Raw genomic sequence first — 20,489 nt, 5'->3', positions numbered from 1 at the left:
TCTGTGCAGTAACAGAAAAGGTGATCATTAGAGAAGGTGATAAGGGATTGAGTATTAGAAGATCAGAAAAAATATTTGGAAGAGGTAAGGTGGAAAATGTGACGGAAACTCAATGGGAAAGATGAGCAGTAAAACTAGGGCCTAGATAAGACTGAAAGCATTATTGTATAGTGGAATTAATCAGATAAATTTCATGATTATTTCTGGCAATATTATGTGATTTTGAAGCAGGGACTAAAGAAAGTGAGAGAGTGGGACTTCCCCAGGCCAGGCGAAGGTTATGGTTAAGGGTAAGGCAATGGAGGGAAAAGAAAAAAAAGAAAACCATCAAAGATGTCAAAATAAAGAGACTTGTAGAAAAAGCTTTCTTGAAGTGATGAATTCTGAAATCTAGTCTACGTCTTCTTGGAGACAGTGGAACAATGACTAGAGAGAGGTAGAGGGATTAAAGGTAACTGGGAAGGAAGATGGAAGACTCAAGAGAATTAAAGAATGGAAGATGTGGGAGGGTAGGAAGTTCTAGTCAGAGCCAGAAATTTTGCAATCTGATATCCACAGAGGTTAGTTCTATGTGGTAACTAGTTCACATTACTCCCAGTGCCTACAGGAAGTTGAAATGCAGTCATTAGTTAAAACTGAAGCAACAACAAAAAAGTGAAGCTAATTTGGAAAAGATCTGCAACAGAAATAAAAAAATCAGGAAAGATAATAAACAGAGGGAATAAAGTTGGAGGTGCCCTAGAAAATGAGAGATGACAACAGTTAGGAGAGAGAAAATGTGGGATAAGCAGATGATGTAGACTCCAAAGAGGAATAATTGAGAATGGCAGTGGAATGATGCTCTGGCAGGAGCCAGTTCTCACCTCTACCTCTTGACCTGTGAGATGGGGCAGTGGCAAGGATTATCTACACTGGAAAGGTGGAAACACCTTCAAAAAAGATTTAAGTTTTGTTTATAATTAAGAAAGAGTGGGTAGATTTGAAGAAGGGCAGATCCAAATGGAGTGGGCCGCATTAGCAGTTCTAAGACCTTTGACGGCAGGGACCACATTGCCTTGGTTTTTTCTTTCCCTCTGTACTTTGTAGGAATATGCCTGGAACATGGGGGTGGTAACACAAAAATGCTGAATTAATGAGTCAATCAATGAATACATTTAAAAAATGTTCAGGCAATGAGGTAATAAGAGTGGGGAAAGGGATACCTGGAGTATTCTTAGTTTGTACTTGATTTTAAAGAACAAGGTTGAAGGAAACAAAGTTTAGGAGTAGGTTCAAGACACTGTAAACAGAAGAGTAAATCTTAGTTTTTTTTCAGAGTACACCTTCCAGTATTGGACAGATCACTGATAGCAACTTCAGGGCAATGAGAGAACAGGCCAAGCGGCAGCTCCCAGGAGACAACTGATGAGGTCTCTATAGCTCCTGTGTTAGGGAACAGTCCATACAGTGGGAGAGGGGAGAGAAGATGGGCTCTCCCTCCATCAGATTGTCTCTCTTTCTTCCTCGTATTTCTCTGTTCTTGTTCTCAGGCTTTACAACTCAAGAAGCTAATGCTATTGATTTAATAAGGCTGGCCCATCTTTTTAAAATATGCTGTGTTAAGCTATCTAATTACCATGAAATTCCCCTGTGTTCAATGGACAATTAAATAATTTTTTGTTAAATTTACAGAAACATACAACCATTCCCCCAAATCCATTTTTAGAACATTTTCATCATCCCCAAAAGTTCCTTCCTAGATCTTTTAAATGATAAAGTTAATGTAAAGATAATAGTTGCATTTGTTGAGTGCTTACTATAGTCTGAGCTCGATCTTAAGCAGTTTGTATGTACCAACTCCTTTAATGCTCACAACGACCCATGAGATAGGCGCTATTGTGTCCCCATTTTACAGAGAGAAAAAGTGAGGCATTGGTCACATACACAGAAAGAGGTGGAGTCAGGATTTGAACTCAGCACGCTGGCTCCAAAGCTGCTGCATTTAGCTACCATGTTGTATTACTTTTAATATGTACTGGACATTTGAGAAACAAGATAAAAATCATCATGAGAATCTATATCTTTCTCTGTTTCCCTTTATATCATCAATATGGAGTGAGAAATATAGCTAGAATGTAAAAATATCCATATATTTACATATATTTCCCTTAAGCAGCTGATTCTGGAAATATTGAAAAATTATGAATAATTTTATACAGAACAGAATGAAGTTGCAGTCTTGGCAGTTATCTGATTAACAAATTAGATCACTGAGACAAAAAAAAATTCTATTTGTGGGTTTGAAATATCTGGTAAGGCTGGACAGCCATCCACATTCATCAAATTAACAGGATAATTGCCAAGTCTTTACTCTCGTTTGTTCTATATCAACATAGCCTGAAACACAAATGGAATTTTTATCCAAATGATATAAATTTAGTCACTTGCAAACATTCCTGGTCACTAACCTAGAAAGACTATTGGGGATATTTGGAAATGTTCCCAGAAATGCAATTTGAGTATGGAACAGCACAAGAAGTATAATTGTGGCATTGCCTCTTTATGAAATCAACTACTGACATTTTAATCCATGTAAAATTCTGTATCTACTTACAGATATTTCTGGAAAGGTATCATGTCAAATGAGCAGAGTATTAAATAGGCATATCATTTTCTGTAACCCTTCCCTAATGTTAATTTAAGAAAAATCCAATTAATACTCAGTATGGTAGGGACTACAAATAGGATTTTAGGCTACAGGCTCTATTTTTAGCAATAGCACTTTTTGGAGGTAGATATAGGCAGCCTTGGCTGAAAAGAATCCTCTTAGCATTAATTGTGTACCAAAAAAAATACTTTAAAAAACTAAAAACCACAAGCATAACTCCTTTTCTGTATGACACTACAGTTGTGGATACATGTCATTGTACATTTGCTGGAATCCACAAAATGTACAATACCAAGAGGGAACCCTAATTAATGTAAACTACAGACTGTGGGTGATAATGGTGTATCCGTGTAGCTTCATCAGTTGTAACAAATGGACCACCATGTTTATAGTGGGGGAGGTAGTGCATGTGGAGATAGGAGATGTATGGGAACTCTGTACATTTTGCTCAGTTTTGCTGTGTACCTAAAGTTGCTCTTAAAGTGTAGATTTTTTAAAGCTAACCAATATACTGTTTTAAAAATGAAACCCATTAATGCATAATTTTCCATCTGGGAATATGTTTAAATACTTAAAATATTAGATTCCTTATGTTGTCTAAGATGGTCTAAGACCACTCTGCGTGCATATTCCTTGCAAAGGTGGGTCCCAGAAGCATATGAAGAGTCTGTCATTTCAAGGTTTGGAAAGGACCCAAATGAACTCCTCCCAGATGTCTGCCTTATGCAGATTTTTTCCTCTCAACATTTCTAATTTGCTGACATTGTCTTGTAATTCCAGGCCAACTGAAGTGGCCCTAGACTTCCGTTTCTCAAGGTTATTCACCTGGGAGACCATGTACTTTGTGAATTTCCTGGGACCATCTAAGATCCCAGGCAGATCCCCTTGGCCTTTCCACTCTTTCCTGAGACACTTCCCCCATGCCTACCCTGTTGAGAAAATAAAACTCATAATGTTATTAACCCATTAAATTGCAGTTGGGACGCAAATATAGACATACCCCCACTTTATTGCACCTCACTTTATTGCACTTCAGAGGTGTTGTGTTTTTTACACATTGACGGTTTGTGGCTACCCTGCATTAAGCAAGAGTCTTTTAGCACCATTTTCTAACACCATGTGCTCACTCTGGTCTCTGTGTCACATTTTGGCAATTCACACATTTCAAACTTTTTATTATTATTACATCTGTCATGGTGATCTGTGATTAGTGGTCTTTGATGTTATTAATGTAATTGTTTTGGGGTGTCATGAACTGCACCCATATAAGACAATGAACTTAATTGATAAATGTGTGTGTTCTGACCACTCCACTGACTGGTCGCTCCCCTATTTCTCCCCGTCTCTTGAGACCTCCCTATTTTCTGAGTCATAACAAAATTAAAATTAGGCCAATTAATAGCCCTACAATTAGGCCTCCAAGTGTTAAACTGAAAGGAAGAGTCTTACATCTCTCATTTTAAATTAAAAAGTAGAAATGATTAAGCTTATAAAGAAGGCATGTAGCAAGCCAAGCTAGGCCTCTTGTGCCAAATAGCCAGGTTGTGAATGCAAAGGAAAAGTCCTTGAAGGAAATTAAAAGTGCTACTCCAGTGAACACACCAATAATAAGAAAGTGAAACAGCCTTATTGCTGATGTAGAGAAAGTTTTGGTGAGCTGGATAGAAGATCAAAGCAGTCACTGCATTTCCTTAAACCAAGGCCTAATCCAGAGTAAGGCCTTACCTCTCTTCATTTCTATAAAGGTTGAGAGAAGTGAGGAAGCTGCAAAACAAAAGTTGGAAGCTAGCAGAGGTTGGTTCATGAGGATTAAAGAAAAACATAAGTCATTTTCATAACATAAAAGTGTAAGTTGAAACAGCAAGTGTTGACATAGAAGCTGCAGTAAGTTATTCAGAAGATCTAGCTAAGATCACTGATGAAGGTGGCTACACTGAGCAACAGATTTTCAGTATAGACAAAACTACCTTCTATTGGAAGAAGATGCCATCTAAGACTGTGAGAGCTAGAGAGCAGAAGTTGATGCCTGGCTTCAAAGGACAGGCTGACTCCATTGTTAGGGGTTAATGCAGCTGGTGATTTGCAGTTGAAGCCAGTGTTCATTTACCATTCTGAAAATCTAAAGCCCTTAAGAACTATGCTGTCTATTCTACCTGGATGACAGTATATCATTTTATAGCATGGTTTGCTGAATATTTTAAGCCCACTGTTGAGACCTACTGCTTAGAAAATGAGATTACTTTCCAACCACCACTAACAAGGCACCTAGTCACCCAAAAGCTCTAGTAGAAATGTACAAGGAGATGAATGTTGTTTTCATGCTGCTAGCATAACATCCATTCTGCAGCCCATGGATCGAGGAGTAAAATTTTGACTTCCAAGTCTTATTATTTCAGGAATACATTTTGTAAGATTATAGCTGCCATAAGTAATGATTCCTTTGATGGACCTGGGAAAGGTAAAGTAAAAGCCTTCTGGAGATGATTTTACCATTCTAGTTGCCATTAAGAACATCCATGATGATTCATGGAAGGTGGTCAAAATATCCACATTAACAGGAGTTTGAAGGACGTTGATTCCAACTCTCATGGGTGACTTTGAGGGAATCAAGACATCTGTAGAAGCAGCAGCTGTAGATGTGGTAGAAATAGCAAGAAAACCAAAATTAGAAGTAGAACCTAAACATGTGACTGAATTGCTGTAATCTTATGATAAAAGTTTAATGGATAAGGAGTCTTCCTATGGATAAGCAAAGAGAGTGGTTTTTTCAGATAGAATCACCATTGGTGAAAATGCTGTGAACATTGTTGAAATAACAACAAAATATTTAGAATATTACATAAACTTAGTTGATAAAGCAGCAGTAGGATTTGGGAGAACTGACTCCAATTTTGACGTTCTACTGTATGTAGGTAACATGCTATCAAACAGCGTCACATGCTGCAGAGAAATATTTCATGAAAGAAAGAGTTAGTTGATGTGGCAAACTTCTTTTTTTTTTTATGAGACAGAGTCTCACTCTGTTGCCAGGCTGGAGTGCAGTGGCGCAATCCCAGCTCACTGCAACGTCCGCATCCCAGGTTCAAGCGATTCTCCTGCCTCAGCCTCCCAAGGAGCTGGGACTACAAGCACACACCATCACGCCCAGCTAATTTTTGTATTTTTAGTAGAGACGGGGTTTCACCATGTTGGCCAGGATGATCTCGATCTCTTGACCTTGTGATCCACCTGCCTCGGCCACCCAAAGTGCTGGGATTACAGGAGTGAGCCACCGCGCCTGGCCTATTGTCTTATTTTAAGAAATTGCCACACCTATCCCAGCCTTCAGCAGCCACCACCCTTGATCATTCAGCAGCCATCAACAGTAAGGCAAGATCCTCCACCAGCAAAAAGATTATGACTTCCTGAAGGCTCAGGTGATTATCATCATTTCTTAGCAATAATACATGTTTTATTTAAGGTATGCACATTTTTAGACATAATTCTACTGCACACTTAATAGACTGTAGTATAGTGTAAATATAACTTGTATGTGGACTGACAAAGTAAAAAAGTTTGTGTGATCTGCTCTATTTTGATATTTGCTTTATTGTGATGGTCTAGAACAAAACCCACAATATTTCCTAGATATACCTGTATACTTCTTAAAAAGTATGAAATACATTCCAAATTGAGGACTTAATTAGTTTACTTGCTTTTCTAGAAAAGAACCTGGTCATAGATTCCCCTTTGTTAGAAAAATTGAAGCGATGACTTTAAATTGCTCTAAAGTAGTGTCAATCTCCCTTCTCTCTCTTTCTCCGTGTGTGTGTATATATATGTATCACACACACATATACATACGTATACACACTTATCTATATACACACATATATATACATATAGACTTCTATGTAAGTATATATAATAATATATCTGTAAAATCTATATAGAGATAAACAAATTATAATCTGTGTATATATAACTTTATATATATATATATTTATATCTGAACAATTTATAATTCCTACCTGCTATCTAGTAAGACTACTTAAAAAATAATGCATATGATGAATTAGATATAACTACTTTGTGTACCTATGAAGAATTGCCCTTTTTACACAGATAACATCTTGTGGAGATACTCACTTGTCCTAAGAACTGCATGGATTATAGTAGTGAAATTTCAATTCCATTTATAAAATTAATAGTGCCATCTACTCAGAATACTAATGATTTTCATGAAGATGCAGCATCTTGCAAACAAATAATTAGTTTTTCACATGAAAGGATAAATAGAATCCTAATTAACAAATCGGTAATTTTTCTTAGAGCTTTTAGGTTTTAACCATGACAAGTGGCAGTTTTTATGTGTAGTTTGAAGAATTTATTTTGTTATTCTGTAGTCACCCAGAGTAATTATAACTCCAAAGTTTGTGTAATACAGTGTATGTTTATTTTGAGTTAATAGAGTTGTAAGCCTGAGACAATCAAGGCTCTTTGATTCTTCTTTTGAACACCACACCCAAACACCGGGAATAGTGCTATAGGCCCTAGAAGAGTTGGGTAATTATAGCACATTGTACAAATTACCTAGTCCATATCTAAGTGATTCTTTAAAAATATATAGACTTATTGCCTGATTTAGAATTTGAGCTATCTTTATTCCTAAGTGAATCATTTCATTGTTGACCTCATCTCTCAATTCACAGTTTGTCACAAAAATGACCAAAACCACAAACTCAACCCATGCTATAGACAAGGGTTTCTCAACAGCAGCACTGTTGATATGAGGCTGGATCATTCTTTTCTACAGGGGCTGGGCAGTGTAGAGTGTGTGGAAGCATCCCTGGCCTCTATCCAATAGATGCCAGAAGCATCCCTCAGTCATAACAATCAAAAATACCACCAGACATTGTCAAATGTTAAATGCCCTCCCCAGGCTGGGGTAAAATCACTCCCATTTGAAAACCACTTCCAGCCCAGGCGCAGTAGCTCACAGTTGTAATTACAGCACTTTGGGAGGGCAAGGTGGGTGTTTCACCTGAGGTAAGGAGTTCGAGATCAACCTGGCCAACATGGCGAAACCCCGTCTCTACTAAAAATACAAAAATTAGCCGGGCATGATGGTGCTCACCTGTATTCCCAGCTACTTGGGTGGCTGAGTTGGGAGATCACTTGAATTGGGAGGCGGAGGTTGCAGTGAGCTGAGATCATACCACCACACTCCAGCCTGGGTGACCGAGCGAGACTCCGTCTCAAAAAAAAAAAAAAAAAAAAAAGAGAAAACCACTTCCATAGAAAATGTGAGTTGCATTGTATATCCATCATGATATTTAGTATTATTAAATAAGAGTGAGCAAAGCCATGGCCAAGCAATTGAAAAAACAGAACTTTGAAACCACAAAGAACCAAGGAAATGCTAATAACCTTCTAAATAATGGAATTACTTATGCTATATGATTAATGCAGTTGGCAATACAGAAACTCTTCTTAAAGTCAGCCTCACACCTTAAGGAATGTTGGTCTAAAAATCAGTTTTGAGTGGCTGCTACTGGATAAAATATAAAAAGGGGTTTTATGGAGAAAATAGCAGATGCGTGGAGCCTCCGAGGCTTTACTCAGAATGCATATTCACGAGCCCTTTTCTTTTCAGTCATCTGACAGTGTGAAAATGCACTGTTTTTAAAAGTACTGTTTATAACCTACATAAAAGTTGGAAAGTACATATTTTGAGAAACCACATTAGCTTTGGAACCACTAATACAAATGGATTGTTACAAATGCAGGTTCATTGCCCGAAAATGGAATATAATGGGATCCTGTAAAATATGAATTTTAAATATTAGACATGGGATATTTCCTGTCATATGTCTAAAGAGCTTTGTTGTCTACATTATGTAGAATGGGGAATAGGTGCTATATCACTTTCTGAGGAAAGTTCTATTAGCGCTGAAGAAAAGGTGACATTGTTCTGCTTTTAAAATAAAAATCTTAAATAAATTTTAGATAATTTAATCTTGTTCTAATGTTTAGTTTCCATCCCAGTCTTACTTAACTCCTGTTCTTAATACATGTTTAAGTTATTTGTTGCAAGTGTAATATCTCAAATAACATTAAAAGAGTTCTTGGAAACAAGACTCATTTATTTAAAATATGCACATTCTGCTCAGAACTGTTCAGAAGGTATTTTAAGCAATAATATCTTAAAGCTACTTAATCTAACATTAATATTAATTTACTTAATGATAAAAAGAATACTTCATGCAAGAATTTTTCATAGCAAATATGAAATGTGCAAAAGTTAATAATGTAATTTTTACAGAATATGAAAAATATACAGAAGAGAAGAAATCACATAATTTCTTTGATGTGAGCATTAAATGCAATATTAATTGATTAGTGAAACAGCTTAAGTATCTAGCTAGGTTATGTAATTGTTGAACTAGAACAAAAATTGTTATACAATTCAATTAAATACAAAGAGTGATTATTATGGATAATGTAATGCATAAAACTAATAAGCTATGGATACTAAAATGTTATAGGAGACATATCATCCTGTGTCATACTACTATATTTAAGTATAACCTTATATTTTCATGTCAGACTGTCTGATATCTTTATTTTATGACAATAAATTAGCCTGAAGCAATTTTACTGAAAGTAATATTGTGTAGTTTGTTATGACTGGGTAATATTTTCTGTATGAATTAAGAGAAGAGTTCAATAGCACTTTGCATTTTCAGGAAACTCCTCCTGCAGTTTTGTATGGTGGTTTTTAATACTGAGCTGTAATAGCTGTTTCCCTAAGTAATCTGAAATAACTTTAACGTTAGCCAAATAAAAACATTGCAAGAAAAAATATTTTGTGCACACACAGAGTAAATAAATGTGTACATATTTAAGGAACATGCATGTCTATGTATGCTTACATGCACATATGTATATATACATATAATGATCTACAAGCTTTTCATTTAATTGGTGATTTTACTATTATTTTTTGTCCTTTTCATTACTTTCTTCCTATCATTTCATATTTCAGGTATGACTACATTTACATAGAGATAAAAAATAATATCTAGGCTGGGCACTGTGGCTCACTCCTATAATCCCCAGCACTTTGGGAGGCCAAAGCAGGTGGATCACCTAAGGTCAGGAGTTCAGGACCAGCCTGGCCAATATGGTGAAATCCCATCTCTACTAAAAGTACAAAAATTAGTTGGTAATGGTGGTGCATGCCTGTAGTCTAGGTGATTGAGTGAGACTCCATCTCCAAAAAAAAAAAGAATCTACAGATAACTTCCCATATTAAAGACCTTTTCACAGGCAAATTAAGGGCATATTGAATCTGATTGTTTCCACTACTTCTCGCCTATTGATCTTTCCAACTAATGATGGAAACAGTCAAACTTGCCATGAGGGGGAAGTACCATAGTTTCCATATGTATAGATAGTGCTTTATAATTTACAAATGCTCTTGCGTGTCTCATCTGAATCTGACATAATTACGTAGAGCAAGAAAAGTTTTTACTCTGGTTCCCAAGACTAGTTGGCTAGAAAGTGTCAGAACCCAGACTCTTCTCTGGGTCTCCTTATTTCAAATCCACTCCATGATAGAATCTGTCCTCACTTTGTCCTATTCTGCCTTACCTACAAGAGAAGCAGAGCCCTGAATTTCCCACATGCCATGTGGGCAATGAGAAGAACAGCAGTGTCTGCAATTCTAGTCTTTTTTCCTCATTGTGCTGCTACAGATTCAGAGCAGTGCCCACCCGGTTTGCTGTTGGCATGAAAGAATAAACCAGTGTGATCTGGAGCAGTTCTAGCACAATCTGCTTATTGGAACAGACCCCCAGAATCAAGGAGGAGGTTGAGGACTTGACCACTTGGTACCATGAAGCTTTTAGCCACTATCTAAGCTTTGATGAAATGAATACTTTTCAAACTATTTAAACTAGAGTGACTGAGTGGTCCGTTTAGAATAGGAAGATGTGGGAAACTAAAGTAGGATCTGGTTTACAGAAACTTTTTTCCAGTGTCCCTGGAAAATTAGCTATTTTCATGGACAGACTTTGATTTAGAAATGAAAGAATATGGAATAAATGTTACTGCAGAATAATGGAATGGTGAGATCTCCTAAATACTTTTAGTTGTGACAGTATTGCCCTGGATTTATGTGATTCATTTAATGTCATTAAGTTAATAAAATGTGCTAAGCCTATGCTAAGTGCTAGAGATAGAAAGATAAGTTAGGGCAGTCTCTGCCCTCAAAATGCTCATAGTTCAATATAGGAGAGAGGTAGTGAAACAACAAGAGTAGGAAGAGATATGGGCTGGGATAAGCACAAGATGCCTTAAACCACGGACACAGGCACAGAGAATGCACCTCAATCATCCATGAGGTCAGGGAAAGATTACCTTCTGGTGGTAAGGTTTTCCTTGGCTAGGAGACTTTGAGTTTCTGCATGTTATTCAATCATAATTAGTAATCTTATCTCCTGGCACTGTCAAAAGTGTTCCAAGCTGGAGAATAAATTCTATGATCATCTTATTAGTAGTAAATAAGGGGAGAAATAGAAGGAAGTGGGAGCTGGAGAAGTATTTTAGGCAGATGAGATGATGGGTAAGCATAAAGACGGGGATTATCTGGCCATATGACAATCACTAAGCAACGATAAAATGTAGAGTGACAAGAGAAAGTAGAGAGGTAGATGCAGACAGGAGTGATGTCGGAAATATTTAAAACTTAATTCTCCAGGACTCAGTTTTCTTATTGGTAAAATAACGTGCAAACTGACTGTCTGTGGGGTTGTTGTGAGGATTAAATGAGTTAATGCATGTGTGTACCTGGCATATAAGTAGGCACCAAATGAGCATTTGTTGACTGAATCAATGATTATCACATTTTTATCTGGGAGTATATTGATGGTCATTTAATTTTAATGTATCAGCAAGACCATACTGGGTGGTTTATGCCTGTTAGCATCATGTGATGATACTTTGTTCTCCAATTTTTTCAGCAAAAGGGCATCACATGGTAACATTCCAGAAAGTAAGACAAGGGGCACCAATCATCTCTCACAATGCAGAATAAATAAGGCTTTGAGTGGAAGCAGGCATGCTGTTTCCAGCAAGTCTTCCAGTTTTGGGTTTGACATGTTTCTGGCAACATATGATAAAATGGACATTGTCAAAGGGGAGGATGAAGTATTTGAAAAATGCCATAAAAATCAAACAGGAGTGGAGAATGATCTAGGGGTAGAGGGGATAGTTAGAAGTGCTATAAGCAAAGACACTTTGGAACTGAAAATCTAAAATACATTGAATGCATATGCCTTGTGAAGGGGACATCTTATGTGTGAAGCCTTAAAGCAATGAAAATTATTCTATAATCTTCATAAAAATTTAGATAAATCAGCAGGGAAACTTACATGAGATCATGAGGTTTTATCAAAGGCAAGAAGGCAATAATGAATATAACTATGTGGTATTTGAAGATGTAAAAATTAAAACATTGTACTCTTTGGCTATAATGATGGATTGAATGACTCCTCAGATTCCTTAAAATGAAAAAGATATGTTAACAGAGCTTTGCTTCAGTTCACAATGGACAAATCCATACTTATACTCAATGTCCTGAAGGATTTGCCATTTAATCCAGTTCTTTAAAATGACGTTTTCATTTAGAAAACAGAAACTCTGCAATCTGGAAAAATAAATGTCAAATATCTCTTTAAAAAAATGGAGTAGCTCTAGACTGACCCTCATGTGTTTCGAATTGGTCAGGTTTGCCTGAACATACCAAAATACCATTCCACACCTGTCTTACCCCGGGAGAGTTTAATCACCAAAAGTCTATTTCTGTCACATAATTGTTATACTCAGTCACAATGTAATTTGTCTGAGTAATAATAATAGGGAAGTGAGAATCTCCATCTTAATAACCCTGTACCTTCTTATTTGTATTTTATTTTTATTTGATACTACCACTTTTAATCTCAAAATTGTTCAAGAATTGTTTGTCCTTGGTTTTTTAAAAAAGTTTTGTCATTTCAACCCACTCAATGGTCACCTAAATACAACTTCTCTGTTGCTTTCTAATACATCTGTCATTCTATTCCCATAACCTTTCTAATGCCTTGACTTACTAGTCTTATTTTTTTGTTGTTGTTTTGAGGTTCCCAGAACTGAGCAGAGTCTTCCAAACCAGATATGTGCAGAAAAATATCCTCACCTTTTTCTCTATGCGTCTATCAGATGCTGAAAAATATTCCCTGTGCTTAAAAAGAAATACCAGCAATAAAAGGTCCAACCCCCCAAAAGTAATTACTTTCATACTTTTCATTCCACATCCATGTTGAATTTAGGTACTGTGGTAAATGAGGTGAGAGCTGATATGATGTGGAAATAAGTGAGTTTCGGCAGCAAGTTTGAATGTACTTCTCAAATTGTTTCCTTCGTAGATGGATTCAGAAAAAAATTTGTCTAAAACATGAAAAGTCAGAGGAATGTTCTGAACCAATCTATTTGAAACTGTGCTGAATTTCAACTGTATGGTACAGTTTTACAGCTTTAATCATTATAGAATTTCAGAAATTACTTGGGAATTCATTTAAAAAAGAAGGCTCCTACAAGGAAGCCAAAGTCTTTGCTCCTCGTTTTCTGATATCAGACACCCTGTGGAGGCCTTTTGTAAAATCCATATTTTCATTTTATTAAACTTATTTTCATTAAATTCACCAGAATGGGTTTATAGTTAAACTTTCATCCACACGTTCTTTTCTTAAACAATACATAATGAAAATGGATTGCTTGGTGCTGAAAGTTTGGGGTTAATGAAGTTTTCTAGAAACTTGCATTTTTTTCTTTCAAATGGAGTGATGCTTTCATGATATAGGCAATTCTTGTTTCTTCTATTTATCAGTTTCATAAGTTTGTTTCTGTCTTTGCATAGGCAATTAAAATAGAATCAATGACTTTAATATAATGAAAGCAAAACAAAGACGGGGTGAGATTAGTATAGTATTGCAGTTAAGAGTGTTGTCACTTACTAACTGGTACCATTGGGCACTATTTTGGTCTAAGTTCCCAGGAAGCAGAGCCTGCAGTGAAAGCTTGAATGTTAATGCTGGGAATGCAAGCCCAGGGAAACTAGAGTGGGGGGAAAGTAAGCAAGGCAGGGAGGCAGGGAGAAGAAAACATAAGGTGTATATTTCCAAGTGACCATAGCTTTGCAACAACTCATCACTTCTTGCTTGGCATGAGGGACATAGAGGTGCTACAGAGGACATCATGAGCCAGTCCTTCCATGGGGCAATAGGAAATTTCCCTGCACTCTCAGGGTATGTTACCCAAAACCTCCTCAGCTCCAGCCAGGTGCAAAGCTTCTCTATATAAATTGCTGCTGTGCTTGGGGACACCATGGTTTATAGCTGTGTGGTGGCAATGGAAGTGGTGCCTCTGGAGGCTACATGGGAACAGTGTCAGCTCTTCCTGGAAGAAAAGGTCAGAGGCCTGAGGGTCAGGCAGGCTGAGCAGATCTGGGGAGCATGTAACTGGATCCATCACAGACAAGTTACTGGACTCCGTTGTGTTTTGTCATCTATAAAATAAGAGTAATAATATTACAGGATTATTATAAAAATTAAACAGCTTCATATATTTAGTGAAATTAGAGAAGGCCTCCAAAGGAAGAAGTTCAAACTGGTTTGAACCACTGTTACATCATTATTTTACTTGTAGAGCTTACTAGGTGACTACTCAATACTAATTAAAAGAATAACTTGAATCATAAGTTTGGTTTATTTGGTTAAAAACAAAAAACCAAAAACACAGCAATGAAAAACATTACATTGTAGCCTTACCCTTAACAGCAGAGGGAAACCGTCGTGTTTCTCTGTTGAGATTCATGCCATCGAGCCACAGGTTTAGGATAAATGCATAGTATTATTATTATTGAAAATTTCAGTTTTTACTGTTAACAAAAAGAATATCTAATATTCCTCCAAATAAGTATATCACTGGGACAAAAATGAGAATACAAACTCAGCCCCAGAGTGGAGTCCAGCTTCTAAGTTGTGGGTCTAGCACTATCTTTTGCCCACCCATGACCAAGTCTTCCAAGCAGACACACTGTGCCCGGGCCATTCTTCCTCTCCATACCATTCAGATCTGTAGTCGAGTTTTTACCACTCAAGTTCAAGTGACAGCAGCTCAACCAAGAGGGGTTGCTCTTCCCTAGTTCAGCTCTGTGTGCTCCTGGGTTGGAATGCACATCCATAAAAAGCACTAGCAGAGTAACTGTGCTTTCTTTTCTTTGGGTGTTGATAGCCTTGGCTCAGTCTGGACTCTTTCCTTTCAGTGTGATCCACTTCTGCAGCTGTGCTGTGCTTGGAACCAGTTTCATTCAGCTGGGTTCAGCATGGAGGCAGACTGACTTAAGACTATCTTGCATCAACAGGTTCAGCCTTGACACTGGGAGATAAATAGACACCTCTTCCTTCTCCAGTGCCTCCTGACATTTTCCCTTGAGACTGGTGAGGACGTGCAATAAGTGTGGGAGTTAGCTTTGCTCAGTTTTCACTGGATCCGTGTGACTGTGCATGGGAACAGCATTAGAACTATGCATATTACCACCCTACATTTGATGCTTAACTTTCAAAATGCTTTGCTTCTAGGAAACAGCAAAGTCTTCAAAGTCTTCATTGCCCAAACTTATTTCTTCTGTTACAAAAAAAAAAAAAAAAAACACGATGATTCGTAATCTTATACTGGTCCAAAGAATACAAAAATGGAAATTTTATTTTGGGGATATTAGCCTCTCTAAAAATGGTTTGTTATAAAGCACCATCTAAGAAATGTCAAATTGACTCCCTGTTATAAACATTTCCATTTTTAGCCCTTCTTTTCAAACACCAAAGTATCAAATATTCTTTCAGAAAACACCCAGAAATGTAAGCTTTTTCCCTTTATAGGCAGTACAATGTGGTACTGTTTCATGAATTCCATGAGGCTGTTTTTCCCCCTAGCAGCACTTTTCTGATTTTCTTTTAATGGTTTCCCTAAAATGTTCCCATTTTCTGTACCAGTGCCAATGACTGATTTACACTTCACATTCTATTTTTGACTTTTCTTGTCTTTGTGGTTTTGGTAGCCTAATACCGCCCATTTTTGCTCATCATTCACTATGTTCAGATATTGCTAGATTTCTCCTTTCAATTTTTAAATAGAAGAAATAATAACTACCTAGTTTGAAAGCTCTTTGGGATTATGGGTTTGGTTAATATCCTCTAAAAACAATTTCAAAAAACTGAAGTAGAAGATTATAAATGACTTTTTATGTGATTGCATCCCCTGGTGCTTTGAAATAAAAACACAATGAAGAGTCTAAAAGCGCTTGGTCAGGAAGGCTAATCCTGGGTTGATGCCATTTACATTTAGATTTAAATAAATCAGCCTATTTATTCTTTCAAACTTTGATTCAGGTTTTAAATTGAGAATACATGGAAATTAAAAACCTTAGTATGCTTAGATATATTTTGAAAAGTTATGATGCCTAAATTCAGTTGACTTCTAAGAATAATAACTGTGATGAGCATATGGAGTAAGGAAATGCAGTTAGTTATGTTTAATAACTATAATTTTATTGCAATAATTACTAATAATGCTCATCTAGTCTGTAATTCAGGTAGAGTGAAGTGGGGTCATTAGAATGTGGCAATGTGAATGCTGTGCCTTCAGGTCTGTAGAGTGCACGCGCACACACACACACACACACATACCAGCTACAAATAGCCATTGAGTCTATTCCCACTTCTTATGGAGATGAAGGATAAAGCTGTAGTCAGAGTCTGATTCCTCACTTTTTATGAGTGTTGGAGTGAAAAGCAGTATGTCATAGTGGAAAACTCTTCTACTAAGAATCCAGACCTTGGTTCTATCCCCAGATGGACCTCATAAACAATACAAAGTCTATTTATTCAATCATAACATGAGAGATTCTGATGTGATGGTTTCAGGCATCATTCTACAAACACACTTCTAAGACCAAGAGCTATAATTCTACTTCAGGTGACAACTGTCCACAAGCTTATGGCATGGGGTGCTTTCTAAGATTGTTGGGTCAGCAGGAGGCCTGCTGAGAGCCCTGGAACCAGCTCCTGGTCAGGGTGTGGTTGGACGGAGCTGTGACATTGCAGTGATAATATTAACCTGATAGGGTAGGGTGGGAAAGGTCCTGTGAATGCTGGGATCTTGGCTTACTCTTTTCCCCTGGGCCCAGGAGTGTGTCCAACCACGATCTTTCAACCGCAAGGGGAATGACTACGCCTATTCTGATACACATATGTATTTTTATTTGGCAGCTCAAGATTCTTTGGAAGGAGGGCATACACATTTTATTTATAGCCAAGTCTCTTGATTCCTGGCCAGTCTATATGTTTTATATTAAATAAAATTGTATTAAATAAAAATCCTGAGGAAGAACTGAATCTAACATTTGAGTAATGTTGTCCTGGCCATTTCTGTACTTTCTTTTCTTTTTATTCTTTTTCTGTTGTGGTTGTTGTTCTCTTTAAGGGCTTCTGTGCCTGTATCAGTTTTAATCCACTGTAAGACTTTGAGTCAACTGCCTTAAAAAGCCATCAAACCATTCTCTAAAAGCTGAAATTCTTCCTCTTCTTAAGTTACCACCTTCTCTAGAAAGATAATATATTTAATCCAGCAAATATGTTTCAGTTTTTGTCATTTAGGCAATAAACATTTCAGAAGACCTATTATGTGCCAGCCCTAAGCCATAAAGAAACTAAAGATAAGGAAGGTATGCACCATTCCTTCTGGTGGCTCACAGTCTAGTGGAATCAATCCCCCAACAAAACCTGCCCCGAAACAGAGGGCTGCCTAGGGGAACCCAGAGCCTGCAGACAGCCCAGCCCTCACTAAGGGGAGGTGAGGAGTCTACAAAACACTGCAACAAGTAAAAGGGAAGGAAGGCATTCTGGACAAAGAGGTGTGATTGTGTGTGGGACGCACTGGAGCACAGGAAGTGGGTGAGATAGGAACTGAGAGCAGACTCTCATAACAAAATCAACATGGCTCTTCTCCTCTAGAAAGCAAGCGACAGCATGAAATAAATACATTTTTATATTGTAGGCTCCCCAGAAATACACTTTTGGAGGAGTTCTGAATATCCTGATAGCAGTTTTTAAAAGCCACCTGTATTAGGGTGCTCCAGAGAAACAAAACCAACTGGATGGATGGATAGATGATCGATCGATCTATCTATCTATCTATCTATCTATCTATCTATCTATCTATCTATCTATCAATCTATCTATCTAAAGAGATTCAGTATAAGGAATTGGCTGACATGATTATGGATGCTGAGATGTCCCAAGACCTGCAGTTAGCAAGCTGGAGAGCCAGGAGAACTGATGGTGTAGTTCCAGACCAAAAGCTGGCAAGTTTGAGGTCCAATAAGAGCCAATGTTATTTCAAGTCATGCCCCAAAACAGTGAAAGACTGATGTCTCAGCTCAACAGTGAGGCAGGAGGAATTCATTTACTCTAGTCAGCCCTTACTATTCTAGTCAAGCCTTCAACTGATTGGCGGAGGCCCACCCACCTTGGGGAGAGCAATCTGCTTTACCAAGTCTATCAATTCACGTGTTAATCTCTCTCAGAAACACCTGCATGGATACCCAGAAGAATGTTTGACCAAATATCTGGGCAGCCCATGGCCTAGTCAAGTTGACATGTAGAATTAACCATCATTCCCTCTCTCGGTTTTCTGCCAGGCCAAATACTAGGTTGACAGCGCCTCACGACACTTAAAAAAATTCTCTCAATATCACAAATTCTGGATAATATACCAGTGTCATTGAGATAATGCCATCACTCTGCTTTGACCATTTTTGGATGTTATTTTCAGAATTGATAGCTAACTTATCATTATGATTCAGAATATATTGATATGTTCTGGTGATGAAGTGCATGGGCGGCTAAAAAGCCAGGGGCCTGGGTTTGCATTCCAGCCCTACCTCTCACAAGCTGTGTAACTTGAAGCATCTAGCTTAACTTATCTGTGCCTTTGTATCTTCTTTTGTAAAATGTAGGTAATAATAATACCTAACTCTTGGTTTTGTGATGCTTAAATCAGTCAATACATGTAAAGATACAGGTGGCAAGAACATAAAATGTGCTTAAAAATCTAGTTATAATGCTTACAGCCACATATCTTTTATAGTAAAATGCTGTTTTAGTCTTGGCCCAATATTACCTAAGTATTGGTACTTCTTGAGGAAAGAGTCTTCATCAAGAGCAGTAACACCGAATGTACTCAATTAGCGTACATGTTGGATAGACTCAACCCAAAACTTCAAAGCCTTTAGCTGGCTTGAGAACAACAACAGATTTAGAAAATGAGTTAGAGAAGATGAAATAGAAAGTAACACATTTATAGAATATGCACAGGCAGTGAAGTATTTGGTTCACTCCACTTCTTCAGTTTAGTTTGTTACAGTCAGAGAAACTGTCCGTATTTTAAATGGTTCCTTGGCACCTTCACATGAAAAACATTTGCAAACAAACCAGTGTACTCCAACAGTGGGTGCAGATGAAGAAATGCGCAGTGAGGCTCTTTGTTAGGTCTTGAGTTGTTAGGAGTAACAGGCAGATTGGCTGGGGCTGGCCTATCTTTGGGTTGAAAGAGTTCACCTGTTTGATGGGGCACGGTGGCTCATGCCTGTAATCCCAGCACTTTGGGAGGCTGAGGCAGGTGGATCACCTGAGGTTAAGAGTTCGAGACCCTGCCTCTACTAAAAGTACAAAAATTAGCCGGGCATGGTGGTGGGCACCTGTAGTCCCAGCTACTCGGGAGGCTGAGGCAGGAGAATCACTTGAACCTGGGAGGCGGAGGCTGCAGTGAGCTGCGATCGCGCCATTGCACTCAGCCTGGGTGACAGAGCGAAACTCTATCTCAAAAAAAAAAAAAGAGTTCACCTGTACAATGGAAAAGCAACCTGGGGTAAGTCACTTCAACTCCAGGTTCATGAGCCAGTTGACAGAGCAACCAAAACACCCAGTTGTGTTATTTTTTATTTGCTCTAACAACATCTTTCAATAAGTAATTTCATTATGTTTAGATAAGTCGTTCACATAACGTGAAATATATTTATAGGGTGATGTGTGAAGAAATCCTTTGATTCTCTGAGCTTAGTCTCGTGAGTGCTTCCATGTCTTTAGGGAGGTCTTTATTTACAGCTTATGTTGATGTGAACTTTCAGGGCACCCACTCTGGCGATTACAGTTTAGAGGCTGTGGAGCGACCCTCATGTTGGTGTAACCTTCTTCTGCTAGCAGTTCATAGGTGGTGGAATGAGATCTCTATAATACAATATTTTTTATGTTCTGATATAACACCATTTTTTCATAGTACATAAAGTATGAAGTATGTCCATAATACCATGGTTTGCACCACTATCAATAACACTATTCTGTTTCGAAAAGTAATTATTCAGACTTTCAATTCCCCATGTCTGAAATTAGCCCACCAATGAAAGTATATTCAGACCCAGCTCTGTGAAGTTACTGTGTTTGTCCATTTGATTATTACCTTGGAAAAATTCTTCCTCTAACTAAAAAGAGAAATGCTTTGCTCATCTGTCAAGTGACTAAAAATAGCTGAGGATTAAGTCTGAATAGAGTGATGACTACTTTCAAAACCCCAAATAATGAAAAGTATGTTGTCGTTGTTGTTGTTGTTGTTGCTTGAACTATTGGAGAGTTCTCCAGTTGTTCTGCCCCTGCGAATTTCTTTCTTCCAGCCTTTTCCTAATTTGAAAATTTGCACATGAATTTCT

The 20,489-nt window shown here is 37.6% G+C and overlaps 1 protein-coding gene across 3 annotated transcripts in view; it reads left to right on the top strand.

The window, feature by feature from the left end:
* TOX (thymocyte selection associated high mobility group box) overlaps window positions 1–20,489 on the top strand; it is a 313,539-nt gene that overhangs the window by 139,725 nt on the left and 153,325 nt on the right. The gene's annotated exons all lie outside the window — the stretch shown is intronic.

This window comes from Macaca fascicularis, chromosome 8 (genome assembly GCF_037993035.2).
Source record: "Macaca fascicularis isolate 582-1 chromosome 8, T2T-MFA8v1.1".
Lineage (NCBI taxonomy): Eukaryota > Metazoa > Chordata > Mammalia > Primates > Cercopithecidae > Macaca > Macaca fascicularis.
The sequence above is the reverse complement of the archived record's forward strand: the minus strand, read 5'-3'. Positions and strand labels throughout refer to the sequence as shown.